This window comes from Crocuta crocuta, unplaced genomic scaffold (assembly GCF_008692635.1).
Source record: "Crocuta crocuta isolate KB4526 unplaced genomic scaffold, BGI_CrCroc_1.0 scaffold449, whole genome shotgun sequence".
NCBI classification, from domain to species: domain Eukaryota; kingdom Metazoa; phylum Chordata; class Mammalia; order Carnivora; family Hyaenidae; genus Crocuta; species Crocuta crocuta.
Genome location: NW_027533117.1, coordinates 886,911 through 898,769, shown reverse-complemented (window position 1 = coordinate 898,769; position 11,859 = coordinate 886,911). Strand labels below are relative to the sequence as shown.

At 32.2% G+C, this 11,859-nt stretch overlaps 1 long non-coding RNA gene across 1 annotated transcript in view; it reads right to left on the bottom strand.

The window, feature by feature from the left end:
• Positions 1–5,031: 5,031 nt before the first annotated feature.
• The window catches only part of LOC144216795 (uncharacterized), a 40,958-nt gene continuing 34,130 nt past the window's right edge, over positions 5,032–11,859 (bottom strand). Inside the window, exons 2-3 of the long non-coding RNA XR_013330761.1 lie at positions 6,080–6,107; positions 5,032–5,094 (exon numbers count right to left, since the gene is read on the bottom strand). This is a non-coding gene — a long non-coding RNA (uncharacterized LOC144216795). The remainder of the gene's footprint in view (positions 5,095–6,079; positions 6,108–11,859) is intronic.

The following is an 11,859-nucleotide window of genomic DNA, read 5'->3' as shown; positions in this document are numbered from 1 at the left end:
CTTTGGAAAAAATGTCTTTTAAGGACTTTTGCCCATTTTTAATTAGATTATTTGCTTTTCTTTGCTATTGAGTTGTATAAATATTTATGTAAAATTAACTCCTTATCAGATATATGGTTTGCATATAGTTCCTCTTATTCTGTAGTTTGCCTTTTCAGTTTATGGAATACTTCCTTTGTTGTGCAGCAGCTCTTTAGTTTAAACAGATCCCAACTAGTTTCCTTTAGCTTTCACTGCTGTGCTTTCGATGTCTTATTCAAGAAATCATTGCCAAGGATATCTCCCCTGTGTTTTCTTCTAGAAGTTTTATAGTTTTAAGTCTTACCTTGAAGTGTTTGATCAATTTTAAGTTAGTTTTTTGTGATTAATGTGTGATAGAGGTCCACTTTCATTCTTTTACATGTAAATATCCAATTTCCCCAGTATCATTTGGTGAAGAGATTATTCTTTCCTCATTTTGTAGTCTTTGTGCCTTTGTCTAAAATTAGTTGATTGATAAGTGTGGGTTAGTGTCTGGGCTCTCTGTTCTGATTCATTAGTCTGTTTGCCTGTTTTTATACCAGTACCATACTGCTTTAATTACTATAGCTTTGTAACATAGCTTGAAATCAGGAAGTGTAATGTCTCCAGTTTTGTTTTCCCTCTTCAAGATTGTTTTACCTATTCAGGATCTTTTGTAGTTTCCTACAAATTTTAGGACTTTTTTTCTATTTCTGTAAAAATGCCATTGGACTCTTGACAGGGATTACATTGAGTCTGCAGATTATTTTTGGTGCTATGGGCATTTTCATAATTATTAATAGGTTTGAAGACAAGAACAGATAGTAAGCAATAATGGTACAGAATTTCAAAACCCCACTTTCTACAATAAAAATGCAGACAGAAAGCCAATAAGGAAATGATGGACTTGAACTATACTTTGAACCAAATGTGCTCCAAGATTAAAACCTCTTACATCATTTAAATTTAGCACAACCTTGGGGCACCTGGGTGGCTCAGTCGGTTTAGTGTCTGACTTAAGCTCAGGTCATGATCTCATTGTTCCCTCATCGAGCTCTGTGCTGACAGCTCAGAGCCTGGAACATGCTTTGGATTCTTTATCTCCCTCTCTCTATCCCCCTCCCCTGCTCGTGTTCTGTCTCTTTCTGTCTCTTAAAAATAAACAAATGTTAAAATATTTTTTAAAGAGAAATACTTTATGTTAAAAGTAATTGAATGTTTTTAATATTGGAGTCAGAAATATCTATCAATTCCATTTGCATGCACTCACAGATTTTGTGTATAATTGTAATCATTCTATGATGCTCATCTATCAGCCTCAGAAAAGACACTTGGCATGTTTTTAATTAGCTGAGTTGCAAGAGAAAGAAAACCATTATAGTGATAAATGCTTACATTATACAGAATATTACAAATTAAGGTCAATTCTGTTTATTTAGTCAAAAAAGATAATCAGACAATCAGAAATGTTAATGCATTTGGGAAAGGCTTGGAACTTAGCGTTAACTAAGTGGTATTTCTTCTTACTGTTTTGATGAATTCATACCTCTGTGTATACATATTTTTATTAATTTCTTACAGGATGAATATCTAGCTCAAAATATATCAACATTGTCATAGCTTTTGATATATATTACTAAATTATGCTCCAAACTTTTTATATGAGAAGCTATGTTTCACTTCACAAATGCTAAATCATTGTTCATAAAATTCCTTAAAACTTTACCAATTGTATAGACAAAATGTTGTAGATTAAAAGAATGTAAATTTACTTTAATATATTTATGTCACTAGAATCAGAATAAATGATGTTCAAATGAATGGATGCACTCATACGGTCTTCATTATCTTGCTAAAACGTTAATTTTCCCTTAGGTCCTGCTCTGATACTAGTCCCTGTACTGTCACACATCTAAGAACATTATTCTTCATGGAAATAGATGAATCTAATATAAAAGTCACTGTTTTATTCCATTAAAATGCATTTGAAAAAAATCCAATGTCATTTCTCTATAAAATGTTTTGTTATTTACACAATTTGCATGAGATATTTTTAGTTGATCCAAGATACATCAGTATTGTTATTACATTACAATAACGATGGTTTTTTGATGTTTAAAGATTTTATTTAAATTCTAGTTAGTTAACATAGAGTGTAATATTAATTTCAGAGGTAAAATTTAGTGATTCATCACTTATATACAACACCCAGTACCTATTACAGCAAGTACCCTCCTTAATGCCCATCACCCATTTAGCCCATCCCCTCAACTTCCCTCCTAGTAACCCTCAGTTTTTTGGTTGGTTTTTCTTTTTCGGTATTTAAGTGTCTCTTATAGTTTGCCTCTCTCTGTTTGGATCTTATTTTTCTCCCCTTCCCCTATATTCATCAGCTTTGTTTCTTAGATTCCACATATGAGTGAAATCACATGGTACTTGTCTTTCTCTGACTAACTTATTTTGCTTGGTGTAATACAATCTAGCTCCATCCACATCATTGCAAATGGCAAGATTTCATGCTTTCTGATGGCTGAGTACTCTTCTATTGTATATAATAAACCACTTTTTCTTTATCCATTCATCAGTGGATGGACATTTGGGCTCTTTTCATAATTTGGCTATTGTTGACAATGATGCTATAAATATTGGGGTGCATGTGTCAGAGGTTTTGATTTAAGTGCATGATTGAATCATTAACATTATTCAAATTCCAACACAGTTCCTTTAAAATAGGATCATTATTCTTGCCCGGAGTAGTATGTGTGTACTTAGGAATGCTTGTATGCCATTTATTTACAAGCAAAACATTCTTTTTGAAGGAATATGGCTATTGCATCATTTTACTATCTATTTAAAATTGAGGTGAGAATTTCACTAACTTTTTGGGCCTTCTGGAACACCTGCGAGGATTGAGATGTTTAATTCTAAATTCAGTATCTATTGTCACTAAGTAAATTCACATGAATTCTCCAAACCTTATTTTTCGTTTATAAAATTAGTGGTTTGCATTAGACATCATCTGAAGTTTTTTTGTTCTAATAATTTATAATGATATGATTAAGAATAGAAAAAATCATAAGGCAACTCTCACCAAGGACATAATTTATTACTCTCACTGTCTTCCTTCATTGTCTTAAACCTTACAGGAAGGAAGAGATGAACATGCTATAATAAAACAAACAAAGAAAATTTGTAGCAGTTCTGGTTATATAAAAGATAAACAAGAAGTTGTTTCATAGTTAACAGAATCTCAGTTTTCTTATACTTTTTGAGAATTTGAACAGATATATTTTTTAAGTTTATTTATTTTGACAGAAAAAGAGAGAGGAACAGAGAGAGTAGAGAGAGAATCCCAAATAGGCTCTGCACTATCAGCACAGAGTCTGACATGAGGCTTGAACTCATGAACCATGAGATCATGGCCTGAGCCAAAGCCAACAGTTGGATGCTTAACCAACTGAGCCACCTAGGCTCCCCTGAACATATAATTCTTGGAACATATATGAACTGGACATAACTTCCAAAATCCGTATATGAAATATTTAAACTTTTTGTACCCCCCCAAAACAGTCATCTCTAGATTTTCTGACTTTAAGCCAACAAAATTTTAAGCCAAAAATGTTTTGTTGCTTTTGCTACTTCTATATTATAAATATGAACGACAACTTTCTGTATCTAGTTTTTAACAGTCCCTGAATTTTCTTCTCCTTTTCCCTTATCAGCACCCTAGACACACTTGAGCACTTTTCAGTTTCTCAAAGGAACAGGACTTCTCCTAATGGAAGGGCAGTTATCTTACCTTATTTCCTTGAGTAGAATGATACTCTGATCGATCAGATTGATTACTGGTCACTCTTTATAATAACTCAAATCTCATTACTTTTCTCTCATTTTTTAGTAATTTGCTTACCCTATCATCCAATCCCTCAGCAATTTCTGACTCAAGAGTATATCCCAAATGTGTTCACTTCTCACTCTTCTTAATACTATTGACTAATCAACAGGTTCATTCCTCCTATGGTCTGCTTAGTAATCTTGCTGTTTTGATTGTTCTTTGTAACAAGTAGAATTGTACCTCCTTTATAATCAGGTTGTTGTTTGTGTTACACAAAATCTGGTTATATTATTTTACTTCTTAAATCATAACAGTGGTTTTCCCCTGGATTTATAGTAATATTCAACCTATCACTGACCTAGCCATACATCATCCAGCCATCATTCAAACTCAGGACAGATATACATCTGTTTCTGACTACCAGTAACACTCTTCCTTCATATTGTTCCATAGCTCTTTTGTCCTGTAATTAGGACTGCTGGTCACGTGTCACTTCCTCAAAGAACTTACCAGATGGCACTATATAAAATACTATCCTCCCACTAATAATCAGACAAGCTTTATTTTAGTTTGTTTTATTTTATTCATGCAATAAGGCACAGTCACTAATTTTACTATGTATTTGTCTTTTTCTTATCATCTGTCTTTCCCTAATGGGCCCTTATTTGACAGAGACTTTCTCTGTTTTGTCACCCCTGTTTCTTGCCATTTTGAATACATTAACAAATATTTATGGCCAGGGGCACCTGGGTGGCTCAATTGATTAAGCATCCAGTTTAGGCTTAGTTCATGATCTCATGGTTCGTAATCTCGAGTTCTGCGTTGCGCTCTGTGCTGACAGCTCAGAGGATGAAGCCTGCTTCAGATTCTGTGTGTGTGTGTCTCTCTCTCTGCCTCTCCCCCACTCACACTCTGTCTCTGTCTCTCTCTCTAAAGAACAAATAAGCATTAAAAAATTTTTATTAGGTTTCTTGCAAAATACAGGCCATCAGTAAATATTTTTGAAAAAGAATGAATCCTGAATACTTATAATATTTCTACATTTACCCTAAGCAAATAAAAAAAATAAAGAAAAACATAATCATGAAATTCCTTTTATTGATAATAAGGCTAATATAATCAAGATTTATAATAAATTTTAAAGAAGAAAAACAAAAAATATGCAGAAACTTTCCACTCTGCCCAGTAGCAGTATGATTCAATTCAAGGGTTTTTTTTTTCTTCTTAATTAGCCAGTCAAGTCATTAGTCATTAGAGAACTGTAAAATGAACAATGCTTTAGAAAAACCAGAGATTATTATAATATGGAGAAATTTAAAACTATTTATCAAATTAAACTTAGAATATCAGACTAAGAATAATTGAATAAAATTAAGCAGTGATCCTATTCATGAGGTCTACATTGATTGTAATAAAACTGATTTTAAAAACTAAATACTTAACACATATATGACAATAAGCAACATAAATTAGAAAATAATAACTAAAACTTAGCTACTTTCAATACTTATACAAAAAGCTAACAACATACATTGGAAAGCTTTTGTCAAATCACATACTCTTTATGTTCATACAATTCATACAATGTAATGAATTTTCAGAATCTGAGATTTAATTATATGCTTTTGCAAGGTAATTTTTTCAATGATTTTTTTTTACCTATGGGGTAAATAAATAACAAGGTATTCTTGCTACTACAATGCCTCAATGATTTTCTTTTTTAGTAAGTATATATCAGCTTCATTGGTTCATAAATTTCAGTTAAAGTTGTATGTAAATCAAATATGTTCATATGCTATAATGTTTTATTTGATTCCATAAAAATTTTAGTTGCCTTTCCAACTATACATGTTGGTACAAAATATAAAAATCACATAGGCATTGTAAAATTTAAATACCCTTTGGCTTTCTGAAAATGCAGTGCTTCACGAATCTCTTTAGGCAAGAGAGAAATGTAAAATTATAACATGTGATGTGTGTACCAATGTGTTATATTTTTGTATTAAAATCACTATGTAGATAATTTTATATTATTTGCATTAATAGCATATACCACATTTATTTTTATTTAGTATTATTATTATTTTATATTTTTACATATTACATGTTTAAATAGATTACATTTTGTGATATAAAAAATGCATAATATGAAGATGTGACAATGTTCATTTATTCCTCTTGTTAACTATATACTACGTATCTTCTACTATACATAGGGTATTAGTAGATAGAAGAGTTAAATACCTTTCAAGTTTTTGTTGTTGACACCAACCTTTAAGGGTAAAACATTTGGAAAAAAATGTTAGTATAAATATCAATATATTATTAAAAGTAAAAATATTTTTAAAAAATGTAAGAGAATTAGAATATAGGGAAAAGTGTGTTTGGTTAATATATCATCTGCTCTTGAGAAAGAGGGGAGTAAAAGACTATAAGGATTATATTTAGTACAAATACTGATTATCCTTTGGTTTAACATGTAGGCTGAAATTCCAGTAACTTTATATTACTCTTTGAGATCACTTCAGAAGAACACTTGATTTGCCAAAACTGCCATCCTTAGTAAGAAAATCATTAGTACCTCTGTCCTCTCTATTCTCATAGTATAAAAATCTAACAAGAAAATGAAGAAATCTCATTCAGTCAGTTGATGAAGGATATTTCAACTTAATGCCCAACCTATATAAAATCAATACAAGAATAATTGAGATCATTTTCATTTTTATGTATTGTAAAGATTAAATTTAACATTAACTAATTAACAGATTAAATCAAATAGTGTGTAAAAAATAAAAATAGAAATTGACCAAGAAACATTTATTTTGGTATTTGCAGATCGTTTAACATTAGAAATATCAATTTATATAGTTATTCTAAAGGATGACAGAAGAAAAACTTTAGGATAAGCAGTGTATTCAGATAAAAGCACTTAATAAAATGCAATACACATGATTTAAAGATTTGGTCCTACTTCAAGAAATAAAGGACATCCCTGCTTGAAAATAGAAAGGGATGGGCAATAATAAATAATAATACTGTTATTGATTTTGTGATACACAGTTGATAGGTGTTAAGAGTGCTCTAACAAACTTTTCCTCACTCTAAACAGGCATTTGAGGGAGGGGTAAGAGAACAGACAGAACTGAGGACAGCGTAATGACCATCTAGTTGCCATTACCTACATCTCTTCCAACAAGACAAATGCCTAGTCCATGGGAGTATCTTATCATGGGACAAAGCAGGGAGGGATTATTGGAAAGACGGTATTATATACCTCTCTAAAACCAAAACCTAATAAATAAGTTTATTTTCCTTGCTTCACATTCTTCCTGAAAATACTGTTTAATTTTTAAAATCCTGTGGGTGTGCTTAGAAAACTTTAATGAAATAGTATTTTCTATAATTATGTACACGCTGTTTTAGTAATCTAATATTTTTATTACATTATTTTAATATTTTTGTTGTTACATGTATATATTTACAGTTTTTGAACTAAATACAGTTCCATCATGGGGACATGTTATAAGTGACTTAAAAATTCCTGTATGTATAGCGCTTCTGGGTTTGCTTTTGTTTGTTTGTTTTGGTTGCCTATTTTTTAAAATTCCAGCATAGTTAAAATAGAATGTTATATTAGTTTCTATACATTACTTAGTGCTTATCCTGGTAAGTGCACTTTTCGGTTCCCATCACCCTATTTCATCCATGCCACCATCCACCTCCTCTCTAATATCCATCAGTTTGTTCACTACGGTTAAGAGTCTATATTTTTGGTCTGCATCTTATATTCTTTGTTCATTTGTTTTGTTTGTTTAATTAAGTATATGAGTGAGATTATATTGTATTTGTCTTTCTCTGTCTGACTTATTTTCCTTACCATATACTCTTTGGGTCTTTCCATGTTGTTGCAACTGACAAGATCTCATTACTCTTTGTGGCTGAGTAACATCCCATGGCGTGTGTGTATGTGTGTACATATTTATCAGTCATCTATCCATGGATCCTTGGAATGCTTCAGTAATTTGGCTGTTGTAAATAATGCTGCAATAAACAGGGGTGCATATATCTTTTTGAATAGGTGTTTTTGTGTTATTTGGATAAATACTCAGCAGTGGAATTAATTACTGGATCATATGGTAGTTCTATTTTTAACTTTTTTTGAGGAACCTACATGCTCTTTTCCACAGTGGCTGCACCAATTTGCATTTCCATCAAAAGTGGAGAATGAGGTTTCTTTTTTCCCACCACATCTTTGCCAATATTTGTCTTTTCTTGTGTTTTTTATTTTAACCATTCTGTGGGATGTGAGGTGACACCTTAGTGTGCTTTTAATTTGGATTTCCAGGATGATGAATGGTTGAGCACCTTTTCATATGTCCGTCATCTGTCCTCTTTGGAGAAATGTCTTTCCATGTCTTCTGCCCATTTTAACTGGGTTATTTGTTTTGTTTTATTTTGTTTTTTGGTGTTGAGGTGAATCAGTTCTTTATATATTTTGTATACTAACCTTTTATCAGATATGTCCTTTGCAAACAGTCAACAGATAATCTTTGTATTTTGTTGGTTGTTTCCTTTGCTGTGCAAAAGGTTTTTATTTCGATGTAGTTCCAATAGTTTATTTTTGCTTTTGGTTCCCTTGCCTCAGGAGACATATCCAGAAAGAGGTTGCTATGGCTAGTGTGAAAGTAGAAGTTGCTACTGCCTGTGTTCTCCTCTAGGATTTTTATGGTTTCAGGTCTAACAGTTAAGTATTTAATCCATTTCTAGTTTACTTTTATGCATGGCAGAAGAAACGGGTCCAGTTTTATTTTTTAGCATGTAGCTTTCCAATGTTCCCTGCACTATTTGTTGAAGAGGATTTTTCCCATTTCATATTTTGCCTTTTTTGTTGAAGATTAATTGACCATATAATTGTGGGGTTTTGCCCTCTGGTTTTTCTGTCCTGTTCCATTGATGTGTGTGTCACATGTGTTTGTTTGTTTGTTTTAGATATTTTTTTATTTTTAAAAATTTATTTCTCAGAGAGAGAGAGACAGAAAGAGACAGAGAGAGAGAGAGAGAGAGAGACAGCGTGAGCAGGGGAGGGTGGAGGGAGAGGGAGATACAGAATCTGAAACAGGCTCCAGGCTCTGAGCTAGCTGTCAGCACAGAGCCTGATGCGGGGCTCGAACCCACGAACCGTGAGATCATGACCTGAGCCGAAGTCGGATGCTTAACTTTCTGTCCTGTTCCATTGACATGTGTGTCTATTTCTGTGCCAATACTAGACAGTTTTGATTTTTATAGTTTTGTAGTATATCTTGAAATCTGTCCTATATTGTGATACATCCAGTCTGTTTCTTTTTTAAGATTGCTTTGGCTATTCAGGTTCTTTTGTGGTTCCATACACATTTTAAGATTAGTTATTCTAGTTCTGTGAAAATACTGTTGATATTTTGATAGGGATTGCAGTAAATCTGTAGATTGCTTTGGGCAGTATAGAAATTTAAAAAATATATTTGTTCTTCCATTCCATGAACATGAAATACCTCTCCACTTGTATCATCTTCAATTTCTTTTATCAGTGTTTTAGAGTTTTCACAGTACAAAACTTTCACCTCTTTGGTTAAGTTAATTTCTATGTATTTTATTATTCTGGTACAATTTTAAATGGAATTGTTTTCTTAATTTCTCTTTCTTTTTAATTGCAATTTGAGACTACATAGAGATACATTTGTATATTGACAATTGCAACTTTTCATCATGTATTCAAACATTTTTCCATATCTTCAAATTTGTGAAAATGTATATTCTTTCTCATTTTCCAACTTGTGTGTGGTTTGGTGCTTTAAGCTTAAATGTTTAACAAATAATTTTGAGAGAAAGTTATTGTAGCTCTCCAGATTTGCCTCCAATAATTTTGCAGATGGCACAAGGCTCAGTTTCCAAGGGGATGACAAAGAAGAACATTAAGTGTGCTTTCCAAAGGAGTGCAAAGTGGAGACCACATTTATTCTTTTTCAAATATCTTAGTTAATGGTGTAAATATTACTTTTAAGATGATGAATTTATTTTACCTTTTGCCTAGAAGCAAAGCTAGTGAAAATTTAAGTGTAATATAAATACCATTTATTTAATGGACATTCCACCCAGAATAAAAATAACCAAGATAATGTTTATAAATAAAATCCATTAAAAGCAGAATACAGTGGCACTTTTTGAGAAAAAGGTGTGAATATCAAAAAATGAGTGAAACACACAAGATTTTATCTTAAAAAAAAAAACCCTCCTCTTTACCATCCTTCATCTATAACAAGTTTTAACGTTTTCCAAAGTGTACTGTTTGTTTTAGCTATATTGCATTAGTATACATAAAACTTTTGGTGTTGTTAAAAGTTCAGAAATAACAGAAGTAAAATCAATGAATCACCAAAGAAGTAGTTAGTAAAAGTTTATTGTCTAAATACCAAAATGACAGTTTGCTAGCTGGGAGCATTCAAACCAAAACAGGGAATGAGGCTCAGGAGTATATTGTTATAAAGCAGCTTATCTAGTGAGAAAGGAGTGACTGTTTAATCTTTGCAGTGATTGATTATAATATTAGAATTCACTTAAATGACAGGGACTTAGTGTTTATCTCATACTAATCTTGGGAAAAGGTTTGATGTGCTTGTGATTTCTTCAAAGGACGGAAATGACACAGGTGAAGTTAGTCTGGGAAAATAAACTAAATTAAGCTTTGTTTGTGTGACCTAATTGATTTTGTCTGCCCAGGGAATTTTCCAGGCTGGTCTCCCTTTCTTTTTTTTGTTTTATCAGCATCTGTGTGTCTTAGTGGAAAGGCCCACAGTGATACAACAAGTTGTATCCTTAGTTTTCAGAATGATAAAGCACAATTTATTATATTAAGATAATTTGGTATACTTTTTCTACAAAAAAATTATAAATGGCACTCAGACATTATTGAAAAATAAAGCCTTTACTCATTAACTGTGATTTCCAACCTGACAATGTGCTGCATTTTTATTCTATACTTTTTCTTTTCACTTTTTGTTTTACTTTTTCCAAATTAACTGTATTTAATTATATAGATGATGTTTTATTTATCTGGTAGTATGCAGTATTATAGGGATGTACACATACAAATTTCTGACAAACCTAATATTCTCTTAAGACTATTAATATATTACTTCACTTTTATTGTCAAAATCCACAGTGTCATTTGAGTCTCTATATATCACAATATATTTTTTTCATCCCTCTTCTAGTATTTATTAACTATAACTATAATCTTAGAATAGATTATTGTTGGGGCGCCTGGGTGGCTCAGTCGGTTACACTGCTGACTTGGGCTCTCTGCTGACAGCTCAGAGCCTGGAGCCTGCTTCAGGTTCTGTGTTTCCCTCTCTCTCTGTACCTCCCCCACTCACACACAGTGTCTCCCTCTCTCCAAAATAAACATTAATTTTTTTTAAAAGAATAATTGTTATGAAAGTCTTATATTGAATTTCAAAAGTAATTATCACATCTTAAAAAAATTTTGTTTGTTTATTTATTTTTGAGACAGAGAGAGAGAGAGCACGAGCGAGGGAGGGGCAGAGAGAGAGAGACAGAATCTGAAACAGGCTCCAGGCTCTGAGCTGCCAGCACAGAACCTGATGCAGGGCTTGAACCCATGAACCACAAGATCATGAACATGACCTGAGCTGAAGTTAGACTCTTAAGGACTGAGCCACCCAGGTGCCCCGTCACCTTTAGATTTAGATGCACAATTATATAAAGAATAATTTAGATTTTCTGGTATTTAAGTAATTTCTCTGTTTCCTGAGAATAATATTGTACCAAACAAAATTTAATTTTTAAAATATTCACTGGGAATCATTTTTTTATTTCCTATAATTTGAGCATATTCTTTTGCTGTCCTTACTGGTGCATAAATATATTCGATAGGTTATACTCCTTTTTTTAAAACAATGATGACATGATTAATATATTCTGATATTTATTGCATCAAAGGCAATACATGACACCTTTTTTATTAATAA